The sequence below is a fragment of the Rhineura floridana genome, chromosome 5 (assembly GCF_030035675.1).
Source record: "Rhineura floridana isolate rRhiFlo1 chromosome 5, rRhiFlo1.hap2, whole genome shotgun sequence".
NCBI lineage: Eukaryota > Metazoa > Chordata > Lepidosauria > Squamata > Rhineuridae > Rhineura > Rhineura floridana.
In genome coordinates this window covers 63,489,211-63,511,099 of record NC_084484.1, presented here as the reverse complement: position 1 = coordinate 63,511,099, position 21,889 = coordinate 63,489,211, and the positions used below count along the sequence as shown (strand labels likewise).

Here is a 21,889-nt window from a genome sequence, read left to right as displayed (position 1 = left end):
AATGTAGCAGCTTGCACACACAAGAGGATGGTATCAGCAGTTTGGGGAACCTAACGTTTCCCAATTCACTTCAGATCAGTGCAATTTGCTAAAGATGAGCAGCAGTACAAAACATGCTCCCAGGTGCAAGGCCTGCAACTATAACTCCCACTCCACACCCCCACCCTTTTCCGTGTGGCTGGATATGCATTTCTGAGGTATTGTGCAAAGGACAAGGGCAGCTGTTGAGACACAAAATTAACTAAAAGCTACTGAATACATGTTATCTTCTTCTTGGCAGAGTTCCCTCACGTCTAGAAGAATAATCCCATAGTTCATTAGAAGTAGCCTGAGTTTTCTCAGGGTCAGCAAGAACATGCACGCACGCACACAAAATCACCTCATGCCCAGACCCCTCCTTTGCGGGGGGGGGGAGAAAAAGCCTTTTAAAACCAGGGCTTGAATCTAGAGAAAGAAGGGAGAAGGGGTGCGATGGTGATCTGAGCTCCAACACGTGTAGCCACGCTCTCAAAGAACGCATCAAGGGATGGCAGAGACAGAACCAGGCAGAGAATCTGGGTCTCGGTGCAAATCTTGAGACTAAGGGATTCCTTCCTGTTTTGGGGCCAGAGCTTTTCCACATCACTTCAGCTGTATTCAACTGCCCACTCGTGGGCCTAGGATAGGTAATCTCTCCTACCTGTCACTCTTTATAGTAATAGGGTCCTTTCATCTTTTTAGTTTAAAGTTATGAATGGGTTAGGATATTAATGATTAATGCTGCCATGCCTCCAGTAATCTTGTAAATGCTATTCTTCTCTTTTTATATATATACATACACACACACCACACACACACACACACACCATTTAGGCACACTTCAGGGCAAAGCGCTTGTTTTATCCCTAGCAAAAGATCCCCTTCCTCTCAAGGAGGTGTGTTTCATGGGACATGTGGGTGGCAAGTTCACACACTCAAGTTCCCAAGAGCACATGTTGTAACATATATTTGGGGGGAGACTTGGGGGGGGGAGGAATCCCAGAATAGCCCAATGAGGACTGAGAATGCTTCATGCCCAGAAATAACATTTGACTGTTGAGGAAGAAACCACCACCATCACCACACAGAGAGAACAAAGGGTAAGGGAGTAGAATATCCTGGAATATGGTATGGCTCGTTCAAACCCTCAACAGGAGTTCAATGCAACATTTTGTTGCAGGGCTTACATTGTTCAGAATGCAATTAGGACATCAGTTAGAATTACTACCCTTAAGTATTTTTGACCCTCCAACTCACCTTTCACCAGCAAAATCCCTTTCAATGCAATGCGGGGGGGGGGGCTGCTGGTGAGCCCCAAGGGGAAAAAAGAAGCAAATCAGCAGTCAGACAGTGCTAACTTAGAAGTTTGGATTGGGAGAAAAATAAAGCCACACAGAAATAAAAAGAAATAAAAAGAAAGCCACACAGAAGACGAGGTTGTAGGCAGTAAAGTACAACTGTTCTTCCACTAGCAGAGCCAGCTCTACTTGAAGGCAAAGAAATGTTTTCCCTTTTTGAATTTCCTTTGAAACCTTGTTGCAACACAAGGGATCAAACTCTGTGAGAAGCCCCAATCTCATCTTACTATGCAAAAGTCTTATAGCACAATGTGAGATGTGGATGAACAGTGGTCATATATTTCCAGTTGAATTAAAAAATAGACAGCTACATGGAACAGGCATCTACCAGCAGGCAGCTAGCTGCTCTTTCAGAAACAGGTCATGTTTGGGGAGAAATAGCTTGTTTAGAGAATGCCCACACTGTAAGGCTAGATTACAGGTGGAACCTTGAAAGCACCTGAAAGAACAGATGGTTTGAACACATGTATCTTGCCTAACAAACACATTTGGTTGTTCACAAAAGATTTTTATTTCTAGGAAGTGAAGCCAACTGGCTTGGTGCTCGAAATTCAATGTCATTTATACAGATACTAGAAGCAGAAGTTCTGTATATAACAGTCTTTCCACTGACTATGGCACAAGTATCATTCAGCGAAATATGAACCCAACATCACCAAGTTAAACTGTACAATATGCTATTCACCTCATTAGCAACCCCACATCATAGATTTCAACTTAGGTATTTGGTTGAATATTTGGGTCATAGGTTTATCAAACTCAACGTTCCATTTGTGCTCAATGATCTTAATACATTCTCCTGCAGTTAGGGGATATAAGCTATAGTTCTAGATCTACTGCCTCTTGATTTCAGGCTCCCCTGTGGGTTTTGTAAGAACCACGCCTATTTTCTCTATTATACACGTTAACTTACACACTACTTCATATGGCTATTACACTTCCCAATGTATGACTTATAGTTGACAATGACTTTTTAACCGTAAATCATCCCTAGGTGATTCTCAGGATTAAATTCTGCAACATCCTGGAAGATTTACACTTCAAATTCTTTGTACTCCATGAATAATGGCATTAATACATTTATAGACTTTCCTTCAAAGTACAAAATTAAGCAAGCAGCTCATCTCTTGCAGCTACAGACAAATTCATTCTGGAACTTCATTTTTTAAATGCCAGGGCACAGCTAGAATTAACCAATAATGGAGACAAACAACAAACCTCTTGCATATTTCAGAAGCAGCACCACTGCTGACATAGGAAGAAAATCCCTATGAAGCAACAGCATGGAGGCAATTTTGCAGATCATAACGGAAGCATCCACGTGTATTTATACTTACATTATATTATATTTACCTTCCTTTTAAACTTTCATGATACTCACTTTGAAGAAACCAAGGGTTTTTTTGGTAATGTGTTATCAGGTTTTTGTTGTCCTATACTTGCTAAGTCTGTTTTGTAAGTGCACTGACCCCATGTACTGGGGTTGAACCACTGTTACAAATGGGTTCAGATATTAGTATGTGTTTATCAGTGAAATGTGGATATTGCAAAACAGGCCAGTTAGTGGCATACTCCCATGGTGGACAGACTAGACACTACCTTAAAGCAATGCAAAATGGTGCCCTTTGTCATTGTCGGAGGTGAGCACTGAAAGATACTCGTAAAGAGTCAATGATGTTTTTCAAAAAACTAGAAGTATTTGAGCTAATGGAAATCATGCTAGATGTCAGAGGTTTATGGAGACCTATGAAGAGACCCGCATGTGTCTGTCCCAATAGTCCTAACACAGAATATTCATGGAATATCAGTATTGTCTTGTCAGTACTGAATATAACATCACAATAAATGTCAGTCTTTGAAGGATGGAGCTGCAGGCATTTCATGGACAGACTATGGATGTTTGGGGGCAGATAGCATGACAGTCCAATAGAGTGTGTGTATTTTTACAACTCTAGTAAAAAGTGTACTCCAACAGAACTAGCACAGTTGCTCTACAAAGGCTTTAAAAAACAGATATTCTGAGGTTTGTTCTTCACAGCCTTTCCCAACTAGTGGGCAACCAGATGTTGTTGGACCACAACTCCCATCAGCCTCAGCCAGCATTGCCAATGGTCAGGAAAGATGGGAATTGCGGTCCAGCAACATCTGGTGGCCCACTAGTTGGGAAAGGCTGGTTTAAATCATCTTGCTTGGTTTCTCCTAGACAACACGCTTCTGGAAATTCTGTAACACATGAGACATTTGAAAATGTGATACTTTGTGTTGAAAATAATTCTCCCCAATCCCTGCCTTTCAATACCTTTCAGTATAGCAAACTATTTAGACTGACCTGACTTAAGAAGCTACCTTCTTAATAAACAACAGCACAATCTTAATTATGTCTATGCAGAAGTAGTCCTACTAAATTTAATGGGGCTGACTTCCAGGTAAGTAGAGCTAGGATTTCAGCCTAAGTATTCCAAATTGAAAACTACTCTTGTGATATCTTTCCTCATTTACTTCATTTTTATCACATGCAAGACAGCTGCATTAATTGTCTTTTGGAAGGCCTGCAATCTTTTTTTCAGGCTAGCAACTGTATAACTCTACTTTTTCAAAATAAAGTAAAAGCCACTTCCTCAAAATAAAACAACTGTTACTTATTTTGAATTCCCATTGCACAAGTCTTTCTTCATCTCTTTTTAAAACACACCTAGCTTTCTAGTCTTGTACAGAGATCATCAGCACATAATCCCTTCAAAAACAATGACAGATTTCTGCATTACAAAAATATTGTTATCCAACTCAGAAAGGAATTTTGTATTTCTACTTATCCAGCTTTGTGTGTGATCTTTAAACAAAAAATACTCCCTTACCTTGGTGACATTTTACAGACATTTCTTCGAGCCATTTGTCTTCCATTTCACTAAGCAAATGAGCTACACTGAAAAAGAAAGGATGTCAACCTGAACTCTGTCAGATAGTAACTTTGTGCCACATTTGCCTTTGTTTACAGATTGTGAGCAAGTGGACAGGATCTCTTTTTAAAAGACAATTTTCTGTATAAAGTAATTTGCCCTCCTTTACAGTGTAGTACAGTACAAAGATTGAAAGCTACCTGTCTTTTTAGTTTTTTCCTAAAACCAAAGATCCTAAACTATATTTACTGTTAATTTCAGCACAATAAAGCCTAGTTCAGCCCCATAACATCAAACCATAGTTTAGTATTACCTCTAAGCAAGCCTTAACATACCCCCTGCTCTTTCACATGCAAGAGGAAGCTGAAAAGCTTTCATTTTAATTTAAAATGAACAGGAGTTCCCTGTCACAGTTTGTATATTGAATACTGGTTGCTGGGAACTGCAGGAGGGGAGTGTGCTGTTACACTCATGTTCTGCTTGCAGACTTTCCATAGGCATCTGGTTGGTCACTGTGAGAACAGGAGATTGGACTAGATGGGCTACTGGCCTGATCCAGTGCTTAGCTCTTTTTATGTACTTTAAGCTCTAGTTAACAAGCAAACTAGGATCATAAACCATGGTTTGATACTGGCTTAAATGAAACAACTAGAATTTGAACTCACCAGAGGTCCCCAAGTTCTCAACCAATAGGAAACTCTGGTTAGTTTTAAATCAAAATTAGAAGCTTTCAATCTCCTCTTCTGCTGCCCATCAGAGGAAAGAGGACTATACAAGCCCAAGGCCTACTACAACTCATGCACATAACACGAAACCTAAAACATATTTTAGCATTACATCTGAACTATCCACTGAGTAATGCTCCTGTTATTTCATAATATGTTTTTAACAGAAGATGGAGTGGAAGAATGAATGATAACAGAGGGGGGAGTAAGATGAGAAAGAGAATGAAAACGTAAGTAAAACAATTAGGATAGCTGTAAAGGAGAATAAGTTATGTTCTGTTACAATATTAGAACTTTTATTTACTCATCTGTACTTGGTTTGGATGCTATGTTCCCTAAATAAATATATGTTTACAGTTTTAACTATCAGTTTTCTGGTCTAGTTGGCTCTCTCTAACTTGTAGGTGACTGCAGCTGGTATTATGACGAGCATTAAGAGAAGCCTGGTTCATAAACGATTTTAAGGAACTATAGGAGACTCCTGAAACAAAGTTGCAATTACTTTAACAAAATGAGCCACCATTTGCTCCCACTGTATTGTTCAAAATATTTCATCAAAGTCCATCATTAGTGGCTTGGGGATATAATCAACTTCCACATAGAAACTTTTCTCTCCTCTTCTCTGCAGCCCCTCCCCCACACCCTCAAAGTCTGCTCCAGAGGATTATAGACCCTCTGGAGAAGATTTCAGGGTCATGTGGGGAGAGGAGGGGAAGTCCCATTGTGCGACTGGGACTCTATTACTCACAGTGAATTACTTGGGCTTGAAAAGGCAGACAATTCAACTTAACTTTTTTCATAAGAGACTGTCAGACTACACAAGCACAGTGGCTGGGCAGAAGAATGCCTGCAACTACGGGAGTAAATTGCACTGAATTCAATAAACATGCAAATGATCAAACCTGTCCTTCTCCTCCAGCCTGCTCCCATCCCAGTCCTCCCCTCTGCATTTCCACCCCTCCCTCCTCCTCCTCCGCCCCTCCTCATCCCCTGTGGTCAGTCTCCCCTATCCTAAGCATGATTGCAGGGGAGTAAATTGCACTGAACTCAATAAGCATGCAAATGATCAATCCATTCTTAGCAAACTTGCACAGGATCCCATTTCTTACCTCCCGGATTAAAAAGCAGAGAAATTCACTAATAGGCAAAAAACCTTGCAGTTTAAGAACGTACCTATAGCCCACAGATATTTCTATCCAACTTTAAAAAGCAGGGAAATTGGGCAGCTATAGTGAATGCACAGGGGAGCAGGAGACCTGATCTCCTTTCTGAGATATTGGACTGCCCTACAAATTTGTCAAAATTCAAACACAATTTGGGTTGGTCTTTCACAGTCCAATCTACTACCTGTGGAGCTTGGAAGAATTGGGTAACATGTGCCTTTGAGCATATGGCGAGTGGTGGCAACACCTGCAATCAGCCCAAATAATAGAAAGAAGACATGTGCTGTGCTGATCTTGTTTTAGCAGGGAGGAAGCAACATTACAGGAATACCCCGCTATACGGACCTTCACTTTATGGACACTCGCGAGTACGGACATACTTACAGTAGCACCATTCCCGTTTATGTACTTTGCTTCGCAAGAACGGACACTTAACCTTTGGTTGTGGCCTGTTCTTTCGGTGGGGGGTGGAAAGAGACGCGACCACGTGACAGCAAATCAGCTGGGAGGTGCAGCAGCACAGCAGCAGAAGCTTTAGAGTGGGGCTTTGAGGCTCCGCTTAAAGGAGAGGTGGCACAGTGGCGGCGCAAGTGAAAAAAAGGTACTGCTTCACTTTAAGTACATTTTCAGTTTACGTACTCACTCTGGACCCATTGCGTACGTTAATGCAGGGTATTCCTGTATTAAGACAGGTGATATAGTTCAGATGGTCACTTTAAATATGTCCGATTTACTTTGCAATTTTAGTGACATTTCCTATAATCAAACATTCTCTTTTGCTTCTGTTTCTGTGAATGTGTGAAGTACAGCAACACTTTGCATTGCTAAAAAAAAGCTCCAAAATAATTGTGGAATAATGGCACTGACTATTCTGCAGAATAGTCTCCAGTGGACCTCAGGAGTGTCTCAATTTGCACAAGATAAAACAGTGGGAGGTGAAATATATTCTAGCAAAATGCTAGGTGTGCTCTATGTTTTTAATTGACCATGCCCACCTTGCCTTAAATAAAGTGGTTGAAACATAGCAGGCTGAAAACATGCATCCTCTTTTTTCCAACAGCTAGAGCCATTGCTGAAGTAGCAACATATTGTAATCAGTCTGATTTTAGATCAAACAGCAGTTTCACAACGGTTAATGCACCCAAAATAGAAATAGAACATAGCCTCCAATTTGAAACACAAAAGGCTGTCTTCACCATCATATGACATTGACCAATAAAAAGGATTTGAAATTAATAAAAATAAATTTGACACAGATTTCTAAGATGAGGGAAACAAAATTTTCTAGATTAGATCTCTGTAGAAACATTAGTAACACAGGAAAGAAGCAAAGTAAGAACACCAACAAACATACAAAAATATAATTCTCCATCTTTGGAGATGGCAGGTGTTGCCACCACTCACCATATGCTCAGAGGAACATGTTACCAAATTCTTCCAAGCTACACAGGAAGTGATTGGACTGTGAAAGACCAACCCAAATGGTGTTTGCATTTTGACAACTTAGTAGGGCAGTCCAATATCTCAGAGAGGAGTTCAGGTCTCCTGCTCCCCTGGTGCATTCACTATAGCTGCCCAATTTCCCTGCTTTTTAAAGTTTGATAGAAATATCTGTGGGCTATAGGTACGTTCTTAAACCGCAAGGTTTTTTGCCTATTAGTGAACAGAGTTCTTTAGTGTATTGTTTCCATCTTTTATCTCAGTCAGTCAGTCAGTGTATTCCCCTATTGATTATTCAACATCCCTACTCTTGGTTTAATTTTCCCTTTAATTTCTCTAATCTTTTGGAATAGGGCTTTTGTTCTACCTTTTGTATTATCCTCTTCTATTTCTATACAATAACTATTGTAACAGTTGTCTTTGTTCCTACGTACCACAAATAGTTGCTATTCCAAATCTGTCAAGATTCCAGGGGGCAGGGTTTACTTTTGTTTTTAACTATTGTAGGCTTTTGCTTGTATTCATGTATATACATATAGTACTTATCCCAAGGGCAGGCAACTTTTCCGTATGAAGTGTGGTTCTGTGAGGTACACATTATAAACTAAAAGGCAGCAGCTAATTTAGCTATGTGATCTATGTAAACTCAAAGCTGCTGGTGGCAGACACATGCTGCTTCCCTAGTGAATAATCCAGGAAGATGAACAGCCAAAGGCGCTGCTACTGCCAGCTACATGTTTGATACCACAATTCATGTCCTTCAAACCTCAAAAGGTCATGAGTTTCAAAGACGAATCATTGAGTTTGAAAGAAACTATTTACTTGTCTGTTAATTAATTTTTAATAACTTTTACAACAGCCCAAAATTGCACAGACACCATGTGTCATTTACAGGTCACACAGTGCACATCAACTGAATATTCAGTAAAGTACTCTATTCCCATTAACATGTCACACTCAACACTTTTCATTTATGTATAATTAAATGTTGTTTGATTAAGAATATAGATCACCATATAGCTTGATTGATTTATCTTAAACTATACTGTTTAAATTTACTTATATTGTGCAGCAAGAGTGAAATAATTCTGTTGGTTGCAACCAAATCAGAATAAATGTAGTAGATAAATATTAAAACAGCACTTTTGCTAGCATACAAAACATTTCCACTGAAACATTAGAAATTCTTTCATCTGAATATTGCAGTCTCAAATATTTCCGTTAACAAATTAACATAATGGTAGCGTGAAAGGCCATATCTCTGTGGTAAAGCATGCATGTAGAAGGGCCCCGGCTTAATTCCCATCATTTCCAGTTAGGGTTGGAGAATTTCCTGAAACCCTAGGGAGCTGCTGTCAGCACAGATAAAGATGGGAAACCTGGAGCCCAACAACATCTGGAAAACTGTAATTCCCACCATCCCTGACTATTGGCTGTGCTGGATGGGACTGATGAGCCTTGGAGTTTAATATGCCTACATACAATATGTATGTATTATGAGGCTATGTGCTGGCAATGCTATTAGTACATTGCATTCTTATGTGCATTGTTAAAAATGCTATAAAGACAAGACTCTGGAGTGGCCATTTAATCCTATTTGGCAGATAACTTCATTTATATACTTAAGTTATATTCCATAGCTTTAAGTATAATAATGAAGCACTATTAAATATGATCTTTGTTGAGAGATTACTATTTGGATTTATATTTCTAAGAAGCTTCAATAGAGATCTATGAATAACAATACTGTAAGCAATAACACCAACGGAAACATTTCTAGCCAAAGTCAATACTGTTGTCTGTTAATTTACACATCTGCGTTCTAATTACATGTTACATGTTAACTGCTTTTCTTTTTTTAAAACAACAACAACTCTAGATTACACAACTATTAAACAAAAACTAGCAAGTAAAGTTTTTCAAACCAGGCTTCCGAAATTATCTTCGTTCGTTGAATTTTATAAAATTAACTGCCACAGCATTCGTTTTGAATTATTCACTGCATTATTCATGCTGATCTGAACTTTTAAGTGTTTCTAATACACAAACAAGTAGCCAACTTTACTGTACAAAATTCCTAAGAAGGATAGGAATTCTAAATCCCTAAACATTCTTACAGAGCATACATCATAAAAGGCGGAATGTTAGCATTTTAACAGTAGTTTAGTGTACTTTGCATGCATCATTCATCCTTCACCTCACTTCTATTAAAGATTCCTGTATCCCTCATTCTGGGAAAGCTCAACAGCGATACACAGTCAGCAGCAGTGGGGTGAGGGGAGGATTCTCAGCAGCAAAGCTTAGTGTCCCAGGAACAAGCAGTCGACCTGCCCAAGCTCCTCTATTCTCTATCGTCTTTCCAATACATTGCTTCGTTCCAGTAGCACCTCCGTTTCTGCCTTCCACACTATGCTAATTTCTCTGCTTAACTTGTAGGGAAACCTTGGGGCTACAAAAACACACTTTCTGTGAAATGCTAGGGCTGCTTCATAGTAGGAAAGGAGCACTTTTTCAGGCCCTAAGAAGTCAAATAGGGTTGGGAATTGGACCTAGCCAGTAGGCCAGATCCGTGGGCAGAACCACCCACCTGTCAACAGTGGGATCAGGTGATCAATTTTTTTCCTGCAAAGTTTGACATCAAATTGGGTGGGGGAAAAGCACAGCACTTTGTAAGTCTCACCAATCAGCAGATCCTTGGTGCTTGCAAAGCATTCAGCACACCTTTGTAGACACTGATGATTGCCTGTGCCTGCAAACCCCTTTTTGGCTCAACTGTGTCTTTACTTTGCTATTGCACATCAGGTGTAGCACAGGTGAGTGGCCAAAAAGGCCTGTGGGCCAAACAGGGAGGCCTGGCAGAGCTAGTTGTGACCATTGGCAAGATGTTGCCTACCACTGCAGCAGAATATTAATTACTATGTGTTTTTCATTTTTTTTGCCTGTAACTCAGGGGTGAGAAACCAGTGATCCTCCAGGTGTTGCTGGATGATAACTCCTCTGACTACCTCTGACTACCGGGCATTCTGGCTAGAGCTGATGGGGATTTAAAGAGTCTAGCAACATCTGGAGGGTCACCGATTCCCCATCCCTGCTCTAAACAGAAACTTGTTTAACTATCAAACTACTGGCTGCTGAAAAAAATTCCTATATTTTACCTATTCAGTTAAGTGTCTAAAGTGACAAGGGGGGAAATCAGGTAATTTATTCATATGAACACATGCAAAATACATCCTTAACTCTACTATTTTTAACTCCTTTATCAATAGCACTTCACTTAAAAGAGTTTTTTGCAACTCTAGAATAAATCATTATGCTCCACTTTCAACAAATTAAGGAAAAAACAACTCTGAATGTTAACGAAGCAAATGTAGCTTTGGTGGGCACGCAAGAAAAAAACAAAAATCCACAGCTGAGCAATACCTTTATCAGAACCAACTAAAATATCGTAACATTGTGGCAACCTTTCAAGTTCTTTAGAATTCTTCCCTCAAGCAAAACATTACACAAAGCCTGGGAAGGGGGAGGAAAAAAAGAAAGTTTAAAAATATTATGACAGTTTAAACACACTCATTTAAGTTGTTTTCTCAGATCCACAAAATTTCAGGCACTAAACAAAATAAAAACATGTTAAAACTGTCAGCAACCAATATAAGACAGTTTTCCTCTAGGTTACCACAAATAGTGCTAGCTTAGCATTTTTATAAAGACATTGTATTTTGGCTGCATACAACATTTTTGACTTTATCTTAACAAAGCAACTTCTGTCCAGACATGTTACAGGGTTATAGAAAGCCCTTCATGACTATGTCACATGACACCATTGTACAAGGCTCATCACAAAGGGATCCTGGGACTATTACAGTTTTAAGAATCTACACAATAAACTGTCACTTGCCTCCAGTATCATTTTTCTGCCAAGTCATACAACACCATGAGGTAAGAATATTACTGTACATATGAAGTGTTTAATAAGCTCTATCTGGCAGAACTGATCAGCGATTTACATAGAGACAGTCTCTAAAATGTTTGTAGGTGATAAGGCCTTGAAAACACCTTGAGTCTGGAAGATTACAGTCAGTGTATGAAAGGATTTTTGTGCAGTCCCCACCCTTTCCCCACAGAGTCAGGATACACGTTATAGTGCTAAATGCAGTCTTTTTACTTCAGATGTTGCACAAACAGAAGATAAACAGCATTTGTTTGATATATACAGTCAACAGTCTATTTACAGGTTGCTTACAGCAGCACAGCCAGAGGTTCAGTGTGCTCGTGTAGTCCTTTCGCTGTCCCAACAGCAAAACCCGTCCGTGATTAGAACATCAGCATGCCAAGCAAAACAGCAGCAGTCCTTGAGCGTTGGAGATATGGAGAGCATCAGCAACTCAACTAGCTCTGGGTCTCTCTCTCTCTTTTATTACCCAAACAGACAGGATGATTTAGCCTGTCCCACCTTTAATTACTCACACCTGTCGGCTTGTCTTGGCGTCTGTTGCTATTAACCCTTCAATCACAGTTCCTTGTAAAACAACATATGCTTACATACATTAACAGTGTACTTGCTACAAAACTGACTGCATATATTTTCACCTTCTCACATACTTTTTGAGCTGTAGCATGTGACACTAACAGCAGCTTTCTTTAGTGTCAGCCTCATGTAAAGTACATTACAGTAGTCAATCTTTAAGGCTGCAAAAGCATTAGTAACTATGGTTAGATCACTTTGCTTCAACAAATTATTTAAAATACTTTTAGGCCACTTTTCTGGACAAATGCCTGTCCAAAGCAAAACAAAAAGTTAAAAACAGTATAAAATTTTAAAATAGTACAAAATGTAAAACTTTAAAACATTCAAAATCAACACTGAACAGAACTGGAAAGAACATGTTTGAGTCAGACCACAGCTCAGCTAACAAGTGTTAAGAGAACCTGTACACTTACAGCTCATAAAAGATAATTCTGGCTATCTTTTGTTCCCAGAGCAAAAATGGGACCAGCCTGACCCACTGAATCCAGTACAGAGCCTGGAGGTTGAGTACCTGCCCCCAAGACAGGCATATCTCCTGTTTCAACCGCATTAGGATTACCCACTAACTTCACCTCTGACTTGTTTAGATTCAACTTCAGTTTGCTTACTGTTATCTACATGATGAAGGCTTCCAACGCTTGTTCAGGGCTGAGACAACCATTCCACCCAAACATCATATATTTTCTAGCAGTTTCATGCAAACAGTAAGCAACAACAACAACAGCACTGAGGAACACTGCAGATCAATTCCTGGGGTTCTGAGTTCCCTCTCAATGACCACATTCTAAGCAGAGTCTAACAGAACTGATTTAAACAAGGTGTGGACAGACTTCAGGTTTACACGATCTACTTTGTTTTTTACTAGAACCCTGAGATGTACCAATTTGAACCAGGTGCAAAAGACACACACACTTCAAATTAAAGATTTCTGATTCCAGGAATTTTAGTATTCATCATCCTTCCACACAAGAATTCACCCCTAGTTACCAGATTACCTCCCCCCAGCCCACCAACAGTTTTCTTCATTTCAGCAACATAACTTGAGGAAAGGAGGGTCATTTCATTTTTGTTATTGTCAAAACAGTTGGAAGTCATCAGGCAAACTACCAATAGATGCTGATCTATCTTCTCTCCCCACCCCCCTCAATTTAAAGATCTAAAGCAACAGACCAAACACAACAACCGGATGTTCAATAACAGTATTCCTCTTGCTGAGCAGAGCAAAAATAATACATGCTCTAACCTGTTTGACCATACTAGAAATTTCCCTTATGTGCTTTCTTCCCCTGAAAAATGGCATTTCAATCTGCAGTTTGCATTAGACAAGGGGTGGCTAACCTGTGGCTCTCCAGGTGTTAAAACTACCACTCCTATGATCGCTGACTAGGGCTGATGGGACAGAAGGCCAAAGGTTAGCTGCCCATGGCCAAGATAAAGATAGTAGAGAGTTGAGGGAAAAGCCCACAACATCCCCTTCCCAATTCTATTCACTTTTCAGTCACACACATAAGATTGCATCAAAGATTTGAAACTGGTGACATCACAATTGCTGACATCATAACCCACACTGCACACATTAATCTCAAACCTTGCACAAGAGCTCCACGCTCAAATATGCTAACACAGATCACGATTTCTATTTCATCTGTATTTTCCTTCTAGTATTTGAGTTGCCTTGCTGTCAATGCATCTTAGACAACTCATAGTATTAAAACCAATAAAGTTAAATAAAATTAAAATGACTAAATTTTAAAAACAAACGATTGTCACTTAAGTAGTTGCAAGCTAGAAGGATGCAGTTAAGAATAAAATCAATAATATACAAACATATGATAAGCAGGCAGGGAATGCCTTGTTCATTTTTATTGGAAGGCAGAGTATACATGTAACAAATAATTACTAAAGTAATGACAACAGAAGATTTGTGTAACTTTACAGTTGACAATGAGGACATTGAACTTGTCGAGGATTATCAATACCTCGGCACAGTCATTAACCAAAATGGAGACAACAGTCAAGAAATCAGAAGAAGGCTAGGAATGGGTAGGGCAGCTGTGAGAGAACTAGAAAAGGTCCTCAAATGCAAAGATGTATCACTGAACACCAAAGTCGGATCATTCAGACCATGGTATTCCCAATCACTATGTATGGATGTGAAAGTTGAACAGTGAAAAAGGCGGATAAGAGAAAAATCAACTCATTTGAAATGTGGTGCTGGAGGAGAGCTTTGCACATACTATGGACTGCGAAAAAGTCAAATAATTGGGTGTTAGAACAAATTAAACCAGAACTGTCACTAGAAGCTAAAATGATGAAACGGAGGTTATCATACTTTGGACACATCATGAGAAGACATGATTCATTAGAAAATATAATGCTGGGAAAATCAACAAAGAGTAGAAAAAGAGGAAGGCCAAACAAGAGATGGCCTGATTCCATAAAGGAAGCCACAGACCTGAACTTACAAGATCTGAGCAGGGTGGGTCATGACAGATGCTCCTGGAGGTCGCTGATTCATAGGGTCGCCATAAGTCGTAATCGACTTGAAGGCACGTAACAACAACAAGGCAATAATAAAAGCAGCAGCACAGCTACTAGCAATAAGCAACTCCCAAACAGGACAATAAAGTAAAATTTCACTAAATGTGAGCAAAAGCTTATTGAAATAGCAAAATCTTCACCATCCAGTAGAAGACCATTCAGAAGATGACTAGGAGGGATTCAGTTGATAATGAAAAGCAGCTGAGAAGACTGCAACTTGCTCTTGCCGATTTTGTTTTGGCAAAGGATAATACACTGAGAAGGGCCTCACCTTCAGTTTTTAAGAAGCAGGGTGTAGCATATATAAAGAATACATTCTCTAAGGCACCGATCTTCAACTGGTGTGTCTGGATCCACTACTGGGTCACAACCCCACCTTAAAGCAGGTCACAACACCACAACCACACAGATATATGGCTAAAAATTAAGCAGTAGGTCCCCAAACATGTTTTGGCTAAAGGTGGGTCTCATATCTAGAAAGGCTGAAGACTACTACCCTATGGGACATCAGACCCACATGGCCTATATACAGTCACTCAAAGTATAAAAAGAATTCTTCCAGTTGCCTATTCCTCAAACCTCTTAACTTAAAAAAAGGGGGGGAGGAAGCATATTAAAAAATATCCAACCCACCTTAAATGCCTTTAATGCATTGGCAGAGCTGGTAGGAAAGACAAGAATTCATAGTTGGTAGGAAATGGTGGCTACATTTCCTGGAACTCTTCCTTCTTTGCCCACGCCTTCCTGTCTTATCCACGTCTTAAAGCAGAATGTTAAATTCCTGAGACACACCCGTGTTACCGCGCAATCCTTCGCATGTCGACGGGGCTGACTCCCCGATAAGCGTGCACAGGATGACACATCTGGGACAGCGCGCGCGTGCACACACACGCGCAACAATCTTGCGGCAAAGACTTAAGGGTTTACTTCAATCGGCGGATCTTTAAAAGTGCCACACGAATCTTTTGACCTAACCAGCCCCTGCCGTCAACTCTACCTGCCACCGTTCCATGTTGTCTACAGCACCGAAAACATGAGCGTCCAGTGGCCGCTAAGCGCAGCAGTTAGCAGCGACTCAAAAACCAAGGAAGCCACAAAGAACAACTTCAGCCAGGTGAAGGACAGGCCGATTATAGGGCATGAGGGGCGGTGGTAGCCGCGGCGCCCTCACAAGTTCCGGCTCCACTTCCCTGCCATCGGACGCAGCGGGAAACCGAGAGAGGAGTCGGACGCCTCCGGCCCAGCAAGTTACCTGCAACGGTGACGCCTCTTTCTCATACCCTGGTCGCCCAGAGAGGGGTCGCGGCCGGCGCGGTGTTGGTGCCGGGAGGAGGAGGACGAGGGAAAGCAAAGGGGCCTTCCCAAACACGCGCCGTCGCCATGGAGAACCACCCCTCAGGTGGCGCTTTCGCGCCGCGCCGCGCCGCGCCGCCGCCCTGCGCGTAAGCAACACGATAAACTCTGCAGGCTCTCTTTCTCTTTCTTCCCCAAGCACCGCTTGGCACATTAGCCGGAAAAGGCGGAGCGAGCGAACAACTGATTAGCGGAAGCTGCCTCCTCGAGGGCAGGTAGGGTCACGTGGTCGTTTACATCATCGGGGGGGATCGGCCTCTCGGGTGGGCTGGCTGTAACGTGTGACAATGGTCAGCGCCGGCCTTACTTCAGGGAGTTGTCACGCTGTTCTCTCTAACCTATGTAGGCTTGACTCAGTAGCATAATAGGCTGATTTGTAATACTGATATGAAAAAGTTTTTCCTACACAATCCTCAGAAGTCAGCCCCGCTGTGTTCAAAGGGGCTTCTTCCTGGGAAATTGTGCTACTCAGAGACAAATCCCATTGTTTTCTCGAAGAATGTGCTCAACCTGCAATCCTCTGCGCGCTAACTTCTTGAGCTAGCCTTTTATTGATTCCAGTGACCAAATATATATGTTGGAGTCAGGTTGCGGCTCTCGATTGAGTTCCATATGGTGTGTGCTGCAAATGGCCTTTGTCTCACTTCTTATTTCGAGTACGGGTGCCTTACCACTGAATACCTGACAGATAATGCATGTCCATTTCCACCGAAATTCGGTAGTGGGAAAGCACAGGGCATTTGCAGGAAACGTACTATTATGGACACTTAGAAAAGAGCCATAGTTGCTATTTCCCCCTTTTGCTGCCTACTGTGTATTCTGTTCCCTGGGGCACCGGCTCTTTCTTTTGTATGGGCGAAATCTAATTGCTTAAGCACAGAGTTCATTTGAGAAATATGAGCCCGCAGTTTAAGCGCCTGATACAAATGTAAGATAACAGAAAAAGTTAGCCTAAAGGGTTTCAAATCTCATTAGAGAGGTTTACTCAGTGGATGTAACCTGTAGATCCTATCTCAGGCAAAAGGGTGGGGACCTATGGGAAGAGCATAATATTTACACATACTTATGAAACTCCATTTTCCTCACCTGCATTCCCTTGTAGGGAGAATGGGGCCTATGGGTTCAACACTAGTAAGATGGATAGGGGAGGATAAGCCAGTGACCCAAAATAGCACATAGGGGGAAAAGGAGACAAACTTAATAAAATAGGACACAACTCTATATATATTGGTATGGACCTCAGTTAAATATGCAATTTAAGTTAAATAGGAAGGATTGGAGTCCAATAATTTAGCTTTCCACAGGTGAGCAATTAGTCTGGCTAGGCTGCACAGTTCTGGGCTGTGATGCCCAACTTCTGTCATTCCTTGGGTTGAGTGGAGCTGCTGCTGGTGTTTTCAGCTCCCCTGTCTTCTCTGAATGGTTCTTTTAATAGTCTCTCTGCTCTCAAATCTTCAGCTCTCTCTTCCAGGATCTGTTCACAAACACTCCCCTAGTGTCCCTTCAGCAAACTCCTTCAGTGCCCCCTACTGTGGGTGCTCAGGGTCAAGAAGAGTTGTGCTGTAGCCATCCCACAGGGGGATGCACTTCACAAGATTACACTTCTTTTTTCTAGCTGGTTCTGTCCAATTATGAATTAATGTTCCTACCAAACAAACAAAAGCAGTGGAGGGCAATGCTGAAAGAAGACTGCAGAGTTAAGAATGCCCATTTATTGGTATTCAGACACTTACCTCTTTTCAGAATATGTCTTGCTATTTTGTTCATTTTAGCACTTAAAACAAGGTGGAAAGACTAAAGAACATGCTGAAATTAATCCTGTTAGGAGAACTCTGCCAGAATAAATGTTGAAAAGAGATTTTAGAAAGAGATTTTATTTATTTAATCCAGCCACGTTCTCTGGGTGGATTCCATAAAAATAAAATTTACAATAAAAATCCTTAAACCAAAAAAGTAATGAAGTATTGGCATAATCTTTTAGAATAATGCAGGTTTAGATATTTTCTGTTACTCCTTCAGGTGCAGCTTCATGATTGCCTCAGGAGGACATTCCACAGAATGGCCATCATATAGTGAGATGACATGACAAATGCAAAAATGCAAATGGATTCCGACTTGTGGTGACCCCATGAATAGGGTTTTCATGGTAAGCGGTATTCAGAGGGGGTTTGCCATTGCCTTCCTCTGAGGCTGAGAGGCAGTGACTGATCCAAGATCACCCAGTGAGCTTCATGGCTGTGTAGGGATTCAAACCCTGGTCTCCCGGGTCGCAGTCCAACACTCTAACACCACTATGCCACGCTGGCTCCCAACATGACATTGCCTTACTATTAAAATGATGCACAGCACAGATAATGTGTGGAGGGTACAGGCTGGGATAGTGCACACTAGTCCTGCCACCAACTTCTACACATTTATCAGAATGTCTGAACAGAACCTGCATGCAGAGTAGACATCAGGACCAGGGCTAGTGGGCATAATCTTGACCCCCTTCATGCATTCATTCTAAGCACCATGCCATCTTAATAGGGTTAAACATGCTTTCTCAATGGCCATGGACAGTTAATTTCACCCCCATAAATTAGCATAGATTGTTTTTTTTTTGAACACACTCCATCTGCTACAATTGGGGACAAAAAATTAATAAATGCTGACAGTTGTAGTCAGAAGAACAGACTGAACTGAAGTCTAAGGTTTTTGCATTCTTTTGCAAAAACGAGCCTTTAGATGTGGGTAGATGTTGCTGCTTCAACTCAAAGTAGACCCATTAGTCATGTCTATTAACTTTATTGGGTCTATCCTGAGTAGGACTTGGTTGAATACCACCCATTGTCTTTTAGTTGGTTACCTGTTTCTTTACATAACATAAACTGAACTTAGTACAAAACTCTTAAGTCTTTTACTTTAAAATATTTATGGCAACTTATCCAGTCTCTTATTCAGGATTCATATAACAACTCCCAAATTGTAAAAGCTCTAAATATGCATTATGGGAGATCTTCATGGTATATTTACAGATTATTGTAATGAATGTGCCAGTGTATTTTAATTATTTCAAAAGTTATTGTCAGCTGACCCTCCTGTTTATTTCTTATTATTTCTTCATTGCTCTATCTACTGAGGAGCTGATAACTTTCTCAAACTGAATGTTTACTCTTGCATTTAACCATTAATAATTCAGGATAGCTTTCGCACAGCCAGTGCCTATGCATGTAACCTGAGGTGCTCTATCTTACTGCATAATTCAGAGATGGCTTCCTTACCTTCCATTTCGGCCAGCTTCAAAAATTGTTGGTTGCAATACAATGTGAATTCTGGTTTTAAAAATGGTCAAACTCTTGTTAACAAGCCCAATTCATGTCTGCAAAATTTCTGACATGAATTCAGATTTTTTCAGCCAAGGAACTTCACAACTCCAAACTCCAGATATAGATCTGTGCAAGGGAAATTAAATACCTATAATATTGCTCCTGTCGTACAGGGACACAAAAGGAAAAATAAGCCATTCCTTTGACCCACTTCAACTGCCACGAATTTTGGGCCAAACTATACATGGCATCTGTCATGTCACTTGGCCTTGTGTTGCTGTTTTTTTAAAAAAAATGTTGACAGGAGGGAGGATCAAACTGGATTGTGACAATGGTGTGGGAGGAGGGACAATTAATCCTTCACCCCTGCCATAATTCCAATCAGGGTCCACAGACACACAAACACTCATTATCCACAATGGGAGTTTTCCTCCCATCACAAATACTAAGGGCTCGTCCAAACTGACCTTATAATCCATGTTTTCCATATGCGCTTTGTCATCTGACAGTCCCCACTAGCCTGTTTGTTCGCTCTTTGCCGATATAAGAACAATACTTTTTTGCGCCTGTACACGCAGCGGGGAGCACCCGTACTTCTTCTCACTTTTTCCCAGCTCCACTCCTGATTGGTTCACTTTTCCCGGGCTTCTTCCCCCGGACATTTGCGCACATGTCCAAAAGTGATTGGATGGGAATGACGGAAGGGGTGTGGGGAAATAGCCATGGACCGCCCATGAACCGCCTACATTGCTCAAGTCCGGCGTATTGCATCCTAGCGCTATGTTGAAGCGGGTGATTCCCGGTTTAAAAAAAGGAAATAGCATTTTTTGCGATACTGCAGATGCGGATTTAAACACTATAACATCTGCGAAAATGGGCAACGTCGTATGGACCATGGAAAATTAATGAAGACACAAAGCGATCATATCGCTGATTAAACAGTCGTTTGGACGAGCCCTAAGTGTGAGGAGGTTCAGTATAATCAGGACTGTGGCAGGGGCAAAAGCTTAAACGCCCTCTCATTCCATGCCGTGGTGCTAATCTGGCTCAGTCCCCTCCACTGTGCCCAACATTGGTTTAAAAAAAGGCAGTCAGACAAGCTAAACTGCAGGTTTGCTCTTTACCATGGAATTAAGAAGGCTATTAGGGCTGGCCTTAGACTCTCACTGCCAAGTTTTCTGTGACCATCACTGGACATGTATATACCAGAAATTGAATGAAGTATTATGTGAATTGACCATATATAAGATATGCTTTTCCAGCAATTTCTGTTACTGGGGGCTAAAAGAAAAAGTGAATTATTCAACTCCAAACTCCTTTTTCCCAGTTGGCAGACTGTCTTACTTCACATACCAAGGGAACTGAAAAAGTATGCACTGTGCAATTTTATGCATGTTTACTCAGAAGCAAGTCCCACTATGTTCAATTGGGCTTACTCCCAGATTAGACTGCATAGGGTTGCATTTGCACCCTTAATTCTGTGAATGTGTAGCTAGTGTAACACTCTCCAGAGATTGTTAACAGAGAATCATAACAGCCTATGGTCTGCTCTTTCCTATAGCTATTAAAAGCTGGAAAGTTTAAACAAGTGGACCATGACAACTTAATGTCTTCATTACCATTTACATCTCTGAAGGCAAATATAATGGCAGTAGCTAATCTTCTTGTTATGCTGTATACTGAACTAACATCCAAAGAGTGCCGGTTTCTATATTTATTCATAGCAAAAGTGAGGAAGGCAAAAATTCACATATTGATTTGCAATAACTAAGTATTTGACTATACTGCAGGCCTCTAATACATGCACTTTTACTGCCTCCATTATTAGGCAGAGCCTCATCACCTAGCATACTGGGGCATTTGCTGGGGCCCATGCACTTCAGCAGGACCCACTGAGGCAGACTCTTTCCTTGGCCCAATCTCAGGGCTTGTCAACAGTTGGAGTCCCCAGCAGCAGCACACCTGTAGCCACCAGCCTATCGTTCACTCACAGGCTTACCTGACAGTTCATTGCAGTGGTGCTTCCAGGTAAACCTGCTTGCATGGGTGAGGTGAAGGCTGGTAGCTGCCACCTGCTTCCCTGTGGCATGTGTGAGCAAGCTTACTCAAGCAGCAGTGCTGCAATGGACAGCAGCAGGATAAGCAGGCTGGCCTGCAAGGGAACAGCAGGTGGCTGCAGCAGCACACTGCTGGGGGACCAAGTGGCAGCAGGTACTAGGCAGTTCTTGAAGGCAGTGGGGGCCCACTGAGACCAGTCTGCATGGCCCCCCAAAAGCTGGAGATGAGCATGTTGCTTATGCAACAATTAACATAGCAAGTTAGATGTGTTACAAGAAGAGCAGGGGCTTAAGTCTCCTTGGGGGTCACCCTTTCTTTCTTTGCAAGGCATTACTTTGAATTCAAGGTGTGTTGAGGGCCAGGTAAGGGAAAGTGAGACGTTATTTGACTGTCACCCTGAGGCATTATTGGGTGGTTAAGGGGCAACTTTGAGTCATCACCCACAACCTGAGGTTTGGGGGTGTCCTTGGAGCCTGGCATGCACACCTTGGTGAACGCTGGAC

General features: G+C 41.3%; 1 protein-coding gene across 3 annotated transcripts in view; it reads right to left on the bottom strand.

Moving 5' to 3' along the window:
• The window catches only part of NIPA2 (NIPA magnesium transporter 2), a 36,170-nt gene extending 19,957 nt beyond the window's left edge, over nt 1–16,213 (bottom strand). The window contains exon 1 of one of the 3 annotated variants that reach the window (XM_061626965.1): nt 15,920–16,213. The gene's annotated coding sequence lies outside the window, so the exon portion shown is untranslated. Of the gene's footprint in view, nt 1–11,841; nt 12,001–15,300; nt 15,499–15,919 lie in introns of those variants that run through there. The other 2 variants (XM_061626967.1, XM_061626966.1) reach the window with 2 other exon arrangements.
• Nucleotides 16,214–21,889: the final 5,676 nt, after the last annotated feature.